The sequence below is a fragment of the Macrobrachium nipponense genome, chromosome 3 (genome assembly GCF_015104395.2).
Source record: "Macrobrachium nipponense isolate FS-2020 chromosome 3, ASM1510439v2, whole genome shotgun sequence".
NCBI classification, from domain to species: domain Eukaryota; kingdom Metazoa; phylum Arthropoda; class Malacostraca; order Decapoda; family Palaemonidae; genus Macrobrachium; species Macrobrachium nipponense.
In genome coordinates, this window is record NC_087202.1 from 44,910,686 (window position 1) to 44,928,618 (window position 17,933).

Here is a 17,933-nt window from a genome sequence, read left to right on the forward strand (position 1 = left end):
AGAGAGAGAGAGTTCAGACCATAGTCGAATTATGATTAATTGCAAGATGTTACTTTACCTACATCTGACTCCTTCCATCTCTAGATTTCTCTATTCCACGTCCGAGTCGTCGTCTGTTGCGCAGAATCCCTGAAAAGGAGAAATACCGATGACCAAATTTCCTTCAGAAAAGGACGAGAGTAATGACGTTTTAAATATATCATTTTACTCCCCACATGATAATATCACTAGATCTTGCGCGGCATGCTTTAATATATCGACAAAAAACCGTGCGTCTGATGTCTAGGCCAGTCCCTTACAAAGTATCCCTCGGGGGAGGTGGAACATACATCCTGCCTATGTGAACTGTTCAAAGAGACTGAGAGTTTCCAGCCCTGTGATTGGCTTATCAATCAGGAGCGTCGTAAGGGACTGGCCTAGACATCAGATGCATGGGTGATGTGAATCTACTATACTATAGCCCCATTTTCACCACTAACACCGATAAAGTAACAATATTTAGATTATCTTCACTGCCATTTATGAAAAAGCAACACGTATAGTAATAGTAATTGGATTATCGCTTGATACAGTCTTCACTGCTATTTATAATACGTCAAATGACAAGGTTTTAATCATTATGTGTATATATATGTATATAAATATATATATGTATATATATATATATATACGATTAACATATATTAATTTGATTTCACCACTGACAACATGGAATTAATGGAATTACATTTGCGCAGAAAGAGTGAGATAAAGGTAGGGCGACAAATATACAACACAAATGATGAATAGTTCCGCATGAACTGGACTGGAAACAATCTCGATTAACCTTCCCAGTTTCAATCATGATACTGATGGAGCCCTGGCATACGAATACGTACACCTATGTTTGTGTGCATTTATGTTATGTATGTATTCCAAGAGCAACCATCCACGTTAAATAAGTTTGTAAGCTCATGAAGTTACATAGCAAGCTTCTAAAACTAGAATGACCGTACGTGAAGAATAATACAGGAGAAACAGCAGACATGTAAACAAACACATCTATGTAAAAGAGAGAGAGAGAGATGGGTTATTATATACGAGCACATAATCAATCCCCCTGCAATCTCTGTACTTCGATTAAGGAAGCCCCCTAAAAGGTTCGTCGTATTCTTGCCGAGGAACCAACCAACCACCAAGGCCTCATTTCTAGGAGATGACTTTCATAAGGTTACTGGCTTTTTTTTTTTCTTTTTAATTAGAGGTACCGTCTTGATCGCTCTCGTGATTAGTTTTTCTTTGAGTGGTTCAAAAGTATGTTTGCACACGTGACAAGGGATTTCTTGCTTTTTGTAGAGTAGCGGGACATTGTCATGACGAATCATTTTGTATCTTCCTAGTAAAAAAATACACACACACAAACAAACATAAGTGTATATATATATATATATAATATATATATATATATATACATGTATGTATATTTGATGTATATGTACATATATATTTACATTTATGTATATATATCTATACATATAGAGTACCACACGTACACACACACATTATATATATATTTTAAATATACATATATATATATATTTATATATATATATATATATATATATATATGTGTGTGTGTGTGTGTGTTTGAGTATGTTTGTATGTATAATTGGTTTCTTTAGAAACAGGTGTAAGCGAAAGGGACGGTGTCGTTAATGAGCAGGTGTTCACAGATATTTACGAATAATAATTACCCGTGCCACAGTGTCCATTGACTAACCCCTTTCCTGCTAAGTAGCACAGACTGGCCCGCATTAAAATATTATATATATATATATATATATATGAAGCGTCGTGTATATCTGTGTTTTAACCAATACAGATAGTTTACGGGGAGTAGACGAATATACCATTGTCTGATCTCCGTGAAAGTACATAACGATTTTGGGAGTCTGTCCTTGCTATATATAACACGACCCTCTTTTATTTTGAAAGATATGGATTCAACAGTGATTTAATTTTACATTTAATTCAAGTCCATAAAGATTATATACATAAATACAAATGAGAACATTCTGTCATAGATACGCAGTACACTTCAGGTACTCTTGCTGTACTTGCTATCCATTCGACCAAACTACAGTTTCCCAGTGAAAAAATTGTTTTTTCGCAGTTTCACAAAGACTGTGGGAAGCTTTGGAGTGTGGTACCTACGTGTCTAATTAAATGTGAGCTAAATACTGCACTAAAAGCATGCCTGATACTGCGTCTGTACATTTAGACGGGAAACTGATTATCTCATGCCACTCGTAACCCCAATGAAAATCGGCCATTGAAAACTGTAAGTGTAACAAATTTTAGTGGTCTCGTGTGAGCTGCCTTATACGAAAAGTTCATTTCAACAACATTAGCCTTCTTCACTTTGCATTCGGATCCCCACTTCCCTTCCATAAAGTGCAGTTGGCTCAACACTCTTGTCGTACTTCCCAACACATTCTGCCACCTTCTGTGACGTACCTCTTCTCTTCTCCCGTTATTTCTATTTTCTACTAAGTATTTAATACATCAACCACTTCCATTTGTCTGACTTCATAATAACAACTATTGCTTCAACTTCCGCCCTCCAATTTATCCTCATAATCTTCCTCTTGCTCACGTGTATATTTACCTTTCTCTTCTGTTAAACACTCAACTTCTGCCACCTGGTCTGCATTCTCTCTTCATTATCTCTAATTAGCAATATATCATTAGCACCTATACCACGCCCTAGTCAGAACACTACCATAAGCCACAATATGATTTTGTTCCTTATATTTTATACCTCTCGCATAACAAACATTTGACCCCCACACCAACTTACTTGAATAAATCCACACTGTTCTACCCCTGTCATTACCTCTTTCATATGTATTACATTTTTAATCAGAATCCTACAATACATCTTTCCTACCGTAATTTGTAATATTTTAGTCCTTATAACTTTAAAGACTCATCTATAACCTTGAGCCTTGTGAAACGGAAGCGTTATTTCCCTTCAACTATTTCCTTGGAACGTTTCCCTCCTGAAAACACATCACACATCCCTGTCAGCCATTCAATACACATTTACTCTACCTGAATCGCAGCATCTCTCTCGCAATCCCTGCAAATCCTGGGGTCATCACATACCCCCTCTTTGTCTGCATGTACAGACATATTGAAACTAAGTAGGAAATAAAGACCAATATGCAAAATAAAAATAATCAAAAATACATATATAAATAACATATAAGATTAGAATGTTGATATTGTGAGTTAATGTCGTGGAAGAATGAAAGTCACTATCAGCGAGAACTGGGAATTTTTTGTTTTTCCTTGAAGGTCCCCGGCAAATTATGGCCTGACGCTCTCACTTTTTTAGATGTCTTTTTTTCCCCTCCTGATAAAAAACAAAAACCAGAGAAATGATAAAAACCTGAGAGTAACTAAGAAAGAAAAACAGTCAAGGTATATATAACATTGAGCATGGTTTTATTCTCTGGGCTGTATTTTTAAATTTTGCTCGTGATGCTTTAAGGTTTGATTTTAATCATAAAATTAATCATAAGAGAGACTATTAGTTCAAGCGCATGACAATGATTTCTGACCCCTTGGTACAGGTCGAATTGCAAATAAGAACATATTAATGTGCTTCTTGGTTTCATCTAGAAATCGCGAGTTCATTTCTCTTGCCTAAAATCTGATACTTTAACAAAAATGTTCCTCTTTCCGACTGAATCCAACCAAGTTTACTTTAAACCCAAGGATTTCCAAAAAGAAGACGAAAAACACTGTTCCTTGTTAGATCAGCTTAAACCTCATTTTTCAGCTCATACTACGAAGCTGGGAGAACCACATCCAAGAAACTTCACCTTCCGGAGCTTGTTTATTTTATCCTCCTCCTACCTCCCACTCGTCCCTCTCTCTCTCTCTCATTACCACACCTAGGTACTGTTAGCCAGGCAAAATAACTGAGCAGTTCGGAGTCTGGCTGAATGTTATCAATCCATGGGTAGCTCCTATGTGGACAAATAATAAAGGAGATGAAAGTAAAAACTGGATGGTAAAAACGTTTGAATACGAAACCACACAGTCTTATCAATTTCAACAACTACAGATCATAGAGGGAGCAACAAAGCAATTTTTACTTGCAAATATTGCATTTCATCCAGGTTATGACGCCTATTCAAAATTTCAAAATGTTTTCATTTATTCATTAACCAACATAAAACTTACATTTTCGTAGGTAAAGCAGGATTTCCAATTTTGTCGATGGAAGAGGAGCATTTGCATTGCATAGACAATCCACAGGCTTTGAGGAAGCCTATTATGCTGGACTACTCTGCCATTCATGCTGAATGCTCTTGCAAACAGCGTTAACTCGGACAATACATTTACGCCTTAACATGTTTGCTGCCTTTACGGAGGTCTTCGAATTCAAAGAATACTTAATAATTTTCTTTAATAAAAGCTAGAAAAATAACAAGCCAAAAAACTACACTACTTATTTTTGTATCGATTGAAATGATGAAGATTTTAATTTCTGTCAAGCTTTACTTTTAAAACCATCACCTCAAATTCAATTCAAATTTAAAAAGTTTATTGATATACAACAAATGGAGTGTAGCAGCATGCTGCTATACCCACCTACAAAATTCAAACGACTCCAGCCCAAAAATTAATGAAATAAAAAAAAAGTAATGAAAAGCAAATATCACCTCAAATTCTTACAAAACAATGAAAGTAACTACCTAACAACTCATTCACAACTGACAAGGGTAAGCAACAAACACCCCCAGAAACCTCTCCCCCCCAACCCTCAAGTTAAACACTTAGCAAATATACGTTCATATATATATATAATATATATATATATATATATATATATATATATATATATATATATATATATATATTATATACGTATATATACGTATATATACGTATATATAAAGGGAAATGACAAACCGAAAAGTTATTTATTTGGCCAAGTTACAAAATGTTTCGGGGCGCTCTAAGAGAATGTTATTAGGAGAGAGAGAGAGAGAGTCGCTGAATTAATCAGTTAAAAGGTCTTTCAAGATAATTAGGAACTACAACGCCACATAAACAGTAGGCTGCCATTAGTGTGAGAAAAGCAAAGAGCTTCGCCGTCATTATTAATATCAACATTCCCTCCGAAGATCAACCCGAGGCACCTAAAGCAAAGAAGACCATTATTCAATCCATCATCATTAGTGACCCAACGCTGGTTTAGTCTCCTGTCTAAATCACAGAGTACTGAAAATGCCAAGTTGAAAAACAACTTATATTTTTTATATACCGGCCTTGTGGAAATTTGACTGAAAATTCTTGTCAAACTTTTTTATCTAGTTTCCTTCTACTTCATCTTTGTCTAAATTTTCTGAAGAGATTAAGAATCTTACATTTGTTCTTCATATAGAAAGTGAAATTCGCAAACAGGCATCAAGCTCGGTGAGGAGAGGCTCAGGAAGGCGACAGTGAGAAAGAAGGTGGATCAGTAGTTGGAAAATGAAGTGCAGACGAAGGAAACATGACAGGCTGAATCCCTTTGAACGCGGGTCGGGGCTTTTGCTTCTCCCTGATTATTATGAAATTACTGTTGCCAGTTTTATTTATCAATTTTCATCTTAAATTTGCTGATTTGTCAAATAACATTTTTTTTTTAAATATTACCTTCTGTTACTTCACTCATATTCTTTGTAATTTTGAATTCCAGGTTAATGGCCACTGTGGGATAATAATAATAATAATAATAATAATAATAATAATAATAATAATAATAACCGTATAACGATTTTCCCATTGGAAATATCTTCACGAGACCACAGGCTACATGTTGCATTATTACTATTAAAACACTTAACTTTAACTAGACCACTGAGCTGACTATTCTACATGTCGAAAATCGACAACTTTGTTTCTACTCGACGGTTAAGGTCTGTGCCCAAGAGTCTCCTCTGTTTTCATATTCCGAAGGTCGCTACTTGTTAAATAATGGATGAGGCCCACTTTAAGGAAAAGGCAGGAGTGGTTTTAATTGACAGACGCCATTCCTCTTTTCGTAATATCTAGTTGAAAATGAAAAAAAATTAATTATGTTAGTCCATCGGTCTTCCTTATCAGAATTTAATAACGTAACGTAAACACGAACCAGTGAGTAGAACCAGTTACACGGTCGTAAATTCTCTCTCTCTCCACATAATAGCATTTTCCTTATGTCTGAGAATCTATCAAATATTTTATTCATTTTCATCTCTGTTGAGGAGCTTCAAAACTTTTTAGGCGTGGCTGGGTTAGATAATCTAAACAACAGCAGCAACAACAATAACAACAACACGTAATAATAATAATAATAATAATAATAATTATATCCTGTAAAAACTGAACCTTCGGAAAACAGAATTCGACACAATGCTTGCATTAAGGAACGACCATGAAACCAAACAGAAAAAAGGGCAAAATAATATATAGTGAATAAAAAAAAACTATAAAACTAAACTAAAATCTAATTCATGCTGATTATATCTTACGAAGAATAAAATCCTATATGAAAAGCCATAAATGAATAAACTAAGCCCATTACTAAACCTGACTGAAGTACTTGTCTTACAATCCATGTAATAATACAATCAGCAAAAACATTTTAAAGATACTAATATTATTATTATTTTATTAGCTGAAACTTATTCACATAGAACAAGCCCACGGGGGCCACTGACTTGAAATTCAAGTTTCCAAAGAATGTTTTGGTTTCAACCTCCTACTGCAGACCCCACTGATCATAATAAAGAGCCAGTGATTTTTCATCGCACTGTGAGAGATGGCGATCCCGCGACTTCTGAGCGGCATACCACGGCACTAGCCACCATACCAGCGGCCCAGCAGATAACACTGACATGATTACTTCGCATGCATCTCAGTAAGGTACTCCGGGTTACAATAAATCGCTTTTAAACTAATCAAAATGTGCTTATTTACATCAGTGTTACCCTTCCAGAGGAGGAGGACCGAGAAGGTCATCTGCTTTTAGGAAATCAAAACATAAAACTTTTCCCCCGATTCCCGCTTCAAATTTCTTTTTGTTTTCAAGCTTAGTAGTTCCTTTGGATATTTTCTTTTCTTCGCGTTCATCATAATTGGCATATTTCCATTTTTTAAACTATAATAGGAAATATAAAGACGCAAAAAAAAGTGATTTCGTCAGGAAAGAGAAAAGTAAAATGGAGAGAGAGAGAGAGAGATTGTTCCAACTGTATTTTTCTGAGAGTGTCTTGCATTTAGTATCAGGCCTAAAAGGAGAAGTTCAAACAGCCACTCCGTCTTCAATCTGATACAATCTTATGGAACCAAAACGGTTCGCGGCTGATTTCATACAAAATTCTCCAGGAGGTAATTTAATCTATATGTATATATAAATATACACACACATATATATATATATATATATATATATATATATATATATATATATATACGTATATATATATATATATATTACCATATATATATATATATATATATATATATATATATATATATATATATATATATATATATATAAAGGTTTTTGGTTTTTGCCCCGAAGGAAAATATGAAAAGGCGAGATAGCCGAGTACTTTCGGTCTTGTTCCGACCCTTTACTTAGTAAAGAATCGGAACAAGACCGAAAGTACTCGGCTATCTCGCTTTTTCATTTTTTCCTTCGTGGCAAAACCTTTATTTATACATATCATCACGTTTTATATACTTCGTGATCAAGTTATTCATATATATAATATATGTATATATATATATATATATATATACAATATATATATATATATATATATAAATATATATATATATATTATTTATATGATATATATATATATATATATATATATATATATATATATATATATATATATATATATATATATATATATTTTTACGTATGAGCCTGGCCTTGAAAGAACTACGATACGTAAACAGAAATAGTTGAGGGGAAATAAAGGAAATTTACTTGAACTTACCATAAAAGGATTTATAGTGATAATTTACTCTAGAGGAAAGGTCGCCAGAAACTCAGCCAATTACTTTACAGCTATTTATTTACCAGAGGCCCTTACTGGCCTGGAGAAAAGTAAATGCAGCGTGTCCACACGTTGGGACCCATATATCTCTCACAAATGGATAGCTGGCTAAAATGTGATTCAAGTAATGAAAGCTAGATTTCGATATCTGGCGGCAATGCAACACTTGCGGGCAGATAGACTTGACACGTGACTCAGGGAATCTGGAAAAGAATCCCAGATTAGACAAGATAAAAGAAAAAAGGATTTCTTGCCCAATTTCAATTATTTAGTTCTCTAACACTGGGGCAAAGGAACTCTAATGTTTCACTGAGGTATGCACTGGAGACTTCATTGGTCTGGGACGATCACACAAGGGGAAGCATGCGGCCATGAGGCAGTGAGAGGAAACAAAGGGAGAGTTCTTTTTGGTTTAGAGGTTTGAATTGGGAAAATGGGGAGTAATTAGGCACTAGGATGTAAGGGACTGGCAATATGCTTTTTCACAAGACGTACCTGGATGCCATGTTCAGTGGATCTTTGTAGAAAATGCGGCCTGGCATTGTCTCAGGTCTGGGTCTCTTGGTGCGCCACTAACGCCATGGATAGGCCTAAATGGAAGGCGGGTGGTCGGACATCCGTCCGAGGTCACGAACTGCAGTCGACTGGGGACGAATCCAGGTGTTTTTCATGGGTGTTGGGAGTCAGCTTAACCCCCCACGAGCAGGGCAATCCTGGAAACAGAACATACAGCCAGCAGAGGGTTCACAGGAAAAAGAGCTTAAGATATAGGCCTAAGAAGTACCAGTCTGCCTACATCCTTCCCTTTGACATACGTCCCTAAAGCTGACAAGAGTCTATTTTCTCCCTTCTCATAGGAAATTCCCTATCTCTGGCTGGCGTGTTTTGGATTCCTGCCTAAAAATCAGCTGATATTTGGAGGAAATGGCTGCCGTTTTCCAAATCAAACTAATTGCTTAAATGCTGGGTAGAAGAAGAGATCTATAAACGTAGCAATATATATATATATATATATATATATATATATATATATATATATTTCTTCCTCTTCTTTCAAGGATAAGTAGTTATAATTGTTATATTTCACGGAATATGTCAGATATTATATCTAGCTAACAAACGACCTGTTGCTGAAAAATCTAAAAGTAAATACCTACACTAATAATATTGAAGAAGGCAATTACCTGATAATGATAGAAATTCATATTTGAATATATATGAAGGTAACCATTAGAAGGTTTAGACACAGGCTCTAAAAAAGAGCCTCAATGATTTGCATTCCGGATCTTCCATCAGATGAAAGCGAACAAAATCCGATGATTTTGCTCATTACAGATATCATCAAAGATGACTTTCATAACAAATGGCTTCCAAACGCCGCCCAGACTACGGGTACCGGAATGCACTCTCACAGGATTCAACTTTCATCACAAATAATCATCTCTGCTTCGACCGCTGATCCTCATACCTGCTCCATCCTATGCTGATTGAAATGATCCTATTTCAAAGAGCCATTTCTTTTTATTCTAGCGCGTAATCCAGCATTAATTAGCAATTACCCGACGTATATCTAAGTCTCCTCAGTTAATTATTATGAAAGGCAGGATTATCCCCACAGGGGATAAAATGAAACACAAAATCAATCGGACGCCTGCGTTCTCAATTCGGGAAAACGACATCACTAGCATTCCTGAAATAGGAATGCTTGAAGAAGTTTGCTTCGTTTCTTTTCATTACAGAATATTTTGTCCCAAAGCAGTAGCCACTACTGAATATCTCATTCTCTAAATTCAAATACAAACTTTCAACATTTTCTTCATACGCCCGATTAACAAAATTAATAACAAGAAGTTTGATTCAGTTATTTAACTAATAATACAAAAGTCTACATAAAAAAAATCAGAGCATAAACTAAACGTTGATTGACAAAATTTATAACTTGCACGAATAAAGACACCAGTCTCATGACTTCAAAAGTGAACACTATGGTTCGAATGAAATACCCGCAGCATATAAAGGTCATGTCAATTTGCTTTGATGGCGCCTAACCTGAGCCTACCTTCGTACCTAATATTATTATTCATTTATTCATTAGCCTACGAGACAGGAAGGCAAGATAGGTCAGCTGTATATGGTACACCAATAAGTTTGGTTTTGCTTTAGCATAACTATCAACTGTTGATCAAAGTGTTGAACACATTTACGTATGTTTGAAATTTACTGCAAAAATGAAATGCAATTTTTTTAGGACAAACTGGTAAAATATTCCTCGAGGTACAGAAAAATTTCATAAATACAAAGATTGCAGAATTTAAATCACGCAAACTGAAGAGCGGTGATTCTTTTAAAGTTGCTAATAAAAAAAAAGTTAAATTTACTGCTTCAGAACATGAATACCTAGCAATAAGTTAATCGAAATATTCCTCATATAAGCAAATCAAAGATTCTTTGATCAGTGAAGATGAATACCCTTATTACAGTAAAACCTTGAAAGAAAATTTTAATTCAAGAACTATAAATCAAGAAATATACTTAACAGAGAAAAGCAGAGTGCCCCTAATAAAGTCAAGGTTATAAAGAGTAAACTAAAAGCAGCGTGAATGAAAACTATCTTCGCGTGCAACGAAACTTGCTTCAAAAAACTGGAGAGAGTACATACTTTCAGTAAGAAGGGAAATAAAATACCGGAAATGTTGCAAAAATTATGATGCTACATCTAATGGAGCTGGAAAGCTCACATTAAAAGATCACTGAAACAGAGGGATCACAAGTAACTTAAGTGTAAGAAACATGAAATAAGAAAAAAAAATTAATCCTTCGAAAGAAAACGCCTAAGACTTCTCATAAGGATTACAAAAAATCCTCGCCATTAAGAGATCAGAATTATTCGACTATGTAAATCAAGAAGTAGGTTCCAATTAGCGAGGCAAGTCAGACGATCAAAGCCTTAAGAGGAAACATCAAGGCTCCAATGAAAGCAATCTCAATGTGATTAGAAAAACAAGAGAATATTTTTGCATTCCTTTCAAACAATATCATTCAAAATATAAACAGCGATGAATGCTAAGAATAATCGGTAAAAAACAGAAATCATCACTAGAATACTGTGGATAAATATAACGATAACAAAGATGATAATAAAGGATGACAGTGATAATGTCCATAATTAAAAGATTGAAATTTCAGACAACCAGGATGATTCAGTAAACACAGAAAAAGAAAAGGAATAACACCAGAGGCCAACTGAGGACATACCTAAATGAAAGAGATTGAGATGGAAAGGAAAAAACATCAATTTCACAAGACTGATAGTGATACGTCCATCACCCTTTCGGCCCAAAATAAACCCAACTGAAAAATCGCAGCTCTTGCTATTCTGGGTTATCATTTTTTCCTTCTTTTTTTTTCTTTTAGTTCGTTGCCAGTGACAGATTCGTACTGATCTGGAGCTCCAGGTTTCAGGGATTTTGGTAACTGCGAATGCTTTTATTTGAGATTTAATTATACTTTTAATATGTTTGGAATTAGCTGGGACTCAGTTTCAGATCCTTCCGCCACAAAATTAGTGGGTTTTGAGATTTCTGTAAAAGAAAAATATTGGGATGGCTTTGTCTGTCCATCCGCACTTTTCCTGTTCGCCCTCAGATCTTATAACTACCGATACTAGAGGGCTGAAAATTGGTATGTTAATCATCCACCCCCAATTATCATACACACCAAATTGGGGCCCTCTAGCCTCATTAGTTTTCATTTTATTGTTAACGTTGGTCATAATCGTACTTCTGGCAACACTACAGGTACCTACACCATAGGCCACCACCGAACCGTGCCTGAGTTACATGGGTCACGACTTTGAGTTTTAAGGGACGTGACTGAGGCCAGCACTGGACAGAAAACTCGATTGCGCCGAAGAAACTTTGGCAGATTGTTTACTTTTATTTTTTTCTCTAGCGCCCCAACTTATTACGCACGGAAATCAAGTTATAAACTGATTATCCTCGAATGGGAGGCTAAGGAGGGCTAGTTAAAGAACTATTCCTGGATGATGTATAAATAAATTAAAAATATTCTATAAATGTAACTTATCTTTGAATTTTCGATAACTCAATCCACAAAGGCCTATGACTGAACCAGCAATCCATGTACAGTAACTTGACGGGGTGTCAATATTATCAGTATCGCCAGCTGCTTTTCTCTTCTCTCTCTCTCTCTCTCTCCATACCGAATGGTTACCAACAAAGTCACTCTTAATAAATGATTCATGTATGAAACCATTAGTACACTCACACTCACGCACCCTCATTAATGACAGTAATATAACAGGGTCAGATACCAAGTACCGACTTTAATGCCATTAAATATCGTCCCCAAGGTACGTGATGCTCAAATCTCATGCGTCATGACTCCATAGGATTTCGTTCAAAATTCACTAACTGGCAACTAGGATGCTCCATATTTATCTATTTCAATGCGGAAACATGATTATTGCATACAGTAAGGCCATAACATGTTTCATAAGAGTGAAATCTGTCATATATTTCAAAACTAAGAAAATGTCACGTGTAGCCAAATTTCAGAAAACTCTTTCGAAACATTTTCAAAACTTTTGTTCATACAACGCTGAAGCATTTGACCAAACTGAAGTCGTCATCAAGCAAGCATCAATTCAATGTTAAAAAACAAGAAAAAAATTGCCATAACATTAATAATGCTTCCAAAGCAAGCATAAAATATGAAATAGTCCTATTTGATTACTTTTACGCCTCAATGCTGAAAAAAATGTGCTTATGTATATACAAAAGTAGAATGTATCTACCAGGGCCGGATTTAGGCATGTGGAGGCCCCTGGGCAATCTATGTGTGGAGGCCCACCCTGCTTGAGGCGGGTGGCGAGCGGAGCAAGCCTCACCGGGGGCCGTTGTAAGCTCCACCGGGAAATCATCATTGCCGGTCCTGCCAGTAATGAATTTTGGTCATCTTAATCACGTGTGCAAAATGACCTCTCCTGACTGTACACTCGAGTATAAAAAGATTATGAAAAGCAATTTCAAATAAATAGCACATGTTTTATTACCATAAATCTAAATATGTTAGTTTGCCTTCACTCATCAGGACTCTTCACACCTGACTGTACAAACTGACCATTTTTCAAAGGTGATTAGGAAGCATGACCCATACTCAGAGCCGCCAATCTTAAAATCAAAACCAAAGTTTCTTCGTAGAATAGAAAAACTATAGCGGTATCTGTATTTACAGACCAGACACTTTACGAGACTTGGCCCTTGCAAATTTGGTGATCAATATGTCAAAGTAATGTCTCTGAGGATGTCATACTCAATGCTCATCAAAGCCAGGTGACTGAGTCGATCATGATGCATTGTAGTACGAAGTCTGTTTTTGATATACTTCATTTTGCTGAATGAACGTTCTCCAGAGCAATTTGTGACCATAAGCACCAAGCACATCCGTAGCATTATCTCAACATTAGGAAAATTATCTGCAACTTTCTTGTCTAGCAGCAATTTGTAAAGGAAATGTTCCTTCCCAAAGCTATCAGTCTTAACATAATCATCCAGAAACTGGGTGAAAAAAGCTGCAAACTGTACAAGTTCAACACCAAGTGATTGATCCAGATCATCTTTATATTCACAAACTAATTTTACTGCAGCTGCTTCTATTTCAGTACAGCTCAGTGATTCCAGTCCAGATAAGAAACCGAAAAGGGAACAGGTGTTCTCGTAGGCCTTCAAACGTTGATTAAGGGAACTCAAAAACTGATCAATTACTGGAAGAAAATTATCAACACGAAACTTTTCAGAGTGAGAAAGAGTTACTTCCTCAGATCGTCCATAATCCAACGGATTCAGGCGCACATTGCGGTGACGAATGTAATTTTAGGGGTAACTGTAAACATAGCCTAAATTTCTAATAATATCACGTTTTTATTACTTTGGTTTTACTTTAGTTTTCCGTGATGAAAAAAGATAAATCATAAATATCCACAATTTTGTTTTATTCCTGACTAAAAAACTTTTATTCCTTATATATTTACTGAAATTAAAAGTTATTTAGCCTGGATCCTTTTTTTGAGGCCCCCTAAAATGTGGAGTGTGGGGGGGCCCCCTGGCAGGGGGGGGTGGTGCCTGCTTTGGGCCCCCCCCCCCCCCCCCACCCCCCCCCCCCCCCGCTAAATCCGGCCCTGGTATCTACCCAGAGTCGAAGTAAATAGGGTCTGCTCAACTCGGCAGTGGGGGCGGAGCTAATACTGTAACGTCACGAGAGTAACACTTTCCGTGCTTATCCATTGAATTACTTGAAGAACCTTCAGTTTTTATAAATTTAATCCATATAGCATGGTGTTTTTGATAAAATCTTTATAAAATCTGTAAAGAAGTCGCATGCTTGATGCTTTTTAATACCCATTCTCTCATTTAGTCACCAAGCCTTGTTTTATTTCACAAAAATATACCAGTTTCAACACATAGCTACTCCAGCTTTCTTCATAAGTTCATTCTTTACTTATTTATTTGCTTACCTATATACTGGTTTGCTGTATTCTCTTAAAGTCCATTTTTTAAACATGACAACTTGGTCTCTCTCTCTCTCTCTCTCTCTCTCTCTCTCTCTCTCTCTCTCTCTCTCTCTCTCTCTTTCAGGTAGTAATATTATCAAGATCATAAATAATTGTTAAGAAATGTATTTAGTTCTGTCACTGTGTTCATACCTCACTTTGAGAAGCAACGTTTTTTTTTTTATTTATGCTAAAGGTTAGAATGATAGATTAATTAGATATATTTTCCAAATCTTATAATGAATACTAATTGTTATGCAATAAATACAGAGAAAATGTGGATACAGGCAGTTTAAAAAATGGCAGTTGCATTTGCACTGTGGCGGAATCAAAAGCTAAGTAATAAAAGCAAGCAAACTCCCCACAGTTAAGTACGTTAATCGTACCAGCTAACAAAATTTCCCACACTGCACTTTCCTCTTTACGTTACCTTTAACCTGCAGGACAATTGGTTCAAGGAAATACCGAACACACAAAACACAAACAGGTACTCACCTCTGGCTCCAGATAGGCTAGGCTGTGCTGTCCACTGGATAGGCTATAGGCTAGCCGTGACACATCCACCGCCGATAACCAACCACACACCAACCAACTGAGACCCACAAACCCACAACAACTCAACAACTGCAGACGAAGAACACCAACAGCCCGAAAGAACACGAAAACCACACGACTTCCCCGGCAAACAACCCGCCAACACCAACACTGCCCCAACCAACACTCACAGACACCGAAAATGCACTCCCAACCTCTTCAACTTCACCAAAACCAGACAGACACACGCACAACAACCTTACAACACCAAAATCAATCAAATACCACAAAATCAACTAACAACCAACAGATAAATGCTGCCAAACCAACTCTGTGAATTCACTAGACGCCTCACTGCTTTCGAATCTCGTAACAGACTTCCACTGACATACTACAGAGCGCCACAACAGACATGCTTCCGACCGCCATTTAACCACTCCCATTCAGCTTCCACCAATCTCTCTCTCTCTCTCTCTCTCTCTCTTCTCTCTCTCTCTCTCACACACACACAACTTTTGGAGACGTTGTCAAATATAAACTACTATCATTACTCCTCCATAGCACGACTTGACCACAAAAAAGTAAACAATATCAAAAGTATAAGAATTACATCATATACAATATAAGGTATCAAATGAATAGATGATGAAGACGATGATACAGAAAACACATTTCCAGTAACTTTCACATTAGCACTTCATATCACATAAATATACATCCGCACTTAAGTTTACATATAACACAAACTGTATACATAATTATGCATGCCTCGAACGATTATAATATTTTCGGAAAAAAGTACAAAAAGGTATTCGTCAGTCTGGCTGGATGTAACTGATGACGTTTCACAAGGGGCGGGGCTAGATTTCAGATCTCCCATGAACGCTTATTTTTTATAATTTTTGCGTGCGCAGATCATTTTTTCTGTGCGCACTTATGGGTTTGAAAGTAATTGTAATTGTAATGTGTCATACACCAATTAAAAGGGCATAATTTTTGCTTTTACGTGGTATATGGCAAAATGTAATAAGATGAAAAATTATGTAAAAAAAATGTGGTAAATATTTACATAAAATTTAAAAATCTATGGTCCGTCTTCGAAAATTTCTGGGACCACCCATCAATTTATTTATGTATTATATAGTAAATTTTATCAGCTTTCTAATCCATTTTTCGGTTTCTTTCTATCATCATCCCTTAGTCAGTTACGCTACGAAACGTTAATGTCTGTAGGTTGACGGATGAAGTAATTGCACATTTTTTGTGCGAAGATAATTTTTTCTGTGCGCGCTTGTGGGTTTAAAAGTAATCGTAATTTTAATGTGTCATATATCATTTGAAAGAGCATTTTTTGCACTTTAACGTAGTATACGGCAACATGTAATAAGATTAACATTTATATAAAAAAACGCCATCGTGATATAGTTATATAAAAATGTTATCGTAAATAGAGTTTCATAAAGATATAGTCCTTTTGTAACTGATGACGTTTCACAAGGGACGGGAAAGGTTTTATTACCGTCTCGTGAGCAGACCCGATATACTTTGACTCCACGCCCACCGATATCAACGTGAGAAGAGCGTGTGTGACGTATCATTAGTGTCGGTGCAACAACAGCCACCCGGTGTAACATAAGTAGGTCTACACTGAGTAGCGACAGTGAAATTATGTTGAAAACACTTCATATGTGTTAGAGGAATAGTTGGATTTTCATACACAAATATTTGTTATAATTCTTAAATATTAAAAAAATGATGGCATACAGCAAATATTCGCACATGCAATTATTCTTTTGTCAAAGCTAAGATATTGTTCCTAGGCCTAGGTGTTAGATTTCTTCACTTTACACTTAACAGTCACATCTCTCTATTAACAATTTCTGGCCAGAAAGGAAATGGGGTTATCTATACATTCTTGCACTTCAAGTTACCTTATGAAAGAATAAATTATACACCAAAAGAGACCAGAACCCAGTTGAAAAACAAGTGTCAATGCGCCTTGATATTAATACTGATATTTCGATTAATAGCCATCTTCTCCATATAATCAAAATCATCATCATCTTTTATTCCTCAAAGAACAGGTAATCTTTACATATATAAACATTAATAACAGATTACATTTCAGAAGGGTTACAATATTTTTTAGGCATAAATCATTTTGCTACATACAGGCAGCTTAAACACAGCCTAAAACTTTAATATTCAAAGAAAACTGGTTGTAATTTATATTCCTATCATATTAATCAAAGAACAGGTAGTCTCTACAAATAAATTCATTAGTAATAGGGTACATCTCAGAAGGCTTAGATTATTTCTTTAGGACTATGGTACATTTTGCAACATACAGGCAGCTTAAACACAGCATAAACTTCAACATTCAAAGAAAACTGGTTGTAATTCATATTCCTGCTTCGAAAATGTTGTTATGACTGTTGAGCTCATTAGGTCTACTGTTACAATGCTGCAGACATAGTTATGTTGACCAGTCCGAGGAGCATATTAAGTGTGCTTTCATTGATGGCACCGCTAACCTTAGCACACCGCACTTTGAACTAAGCAACTTAAAAAAAATCAGTTAAAATCACACAGATTACGAATTATACCAATGCATAAAAGGGATCATATTTATATGACCATGAGGAAAATAGGGCTAGCTGTGAATTCGCAAACTTGTCGACATGTATGACATAGAAAAAAAGCGTTTAACACTACTTGGCAACGTCACGTTGAGT

The 17,933-nt window shown here is 35.9% G+C and overlaps 1 protein-coding gene and 1 pseudogene across 2 annotated transcripts in view; both read right to left on the bottom strand.

Annotated features, from left to right (window-relative positions):
- LOC135221726 (regulation of nuclear pre-mRNA domain-containing protein 1B-like) overlaps window positions 1-17,933 on the bottom strand; it is a 704,809-nt gene that overhangs the window by 332,201 nt on the left and 354,675 nt on the right. The gene's annotated exons all lie outside the window — the stretch shown is intronic.
- LOC135222191 (uncharacterized) lies at window positions 13,035-13,981 on the bottom strand (annotated as a pseudogene).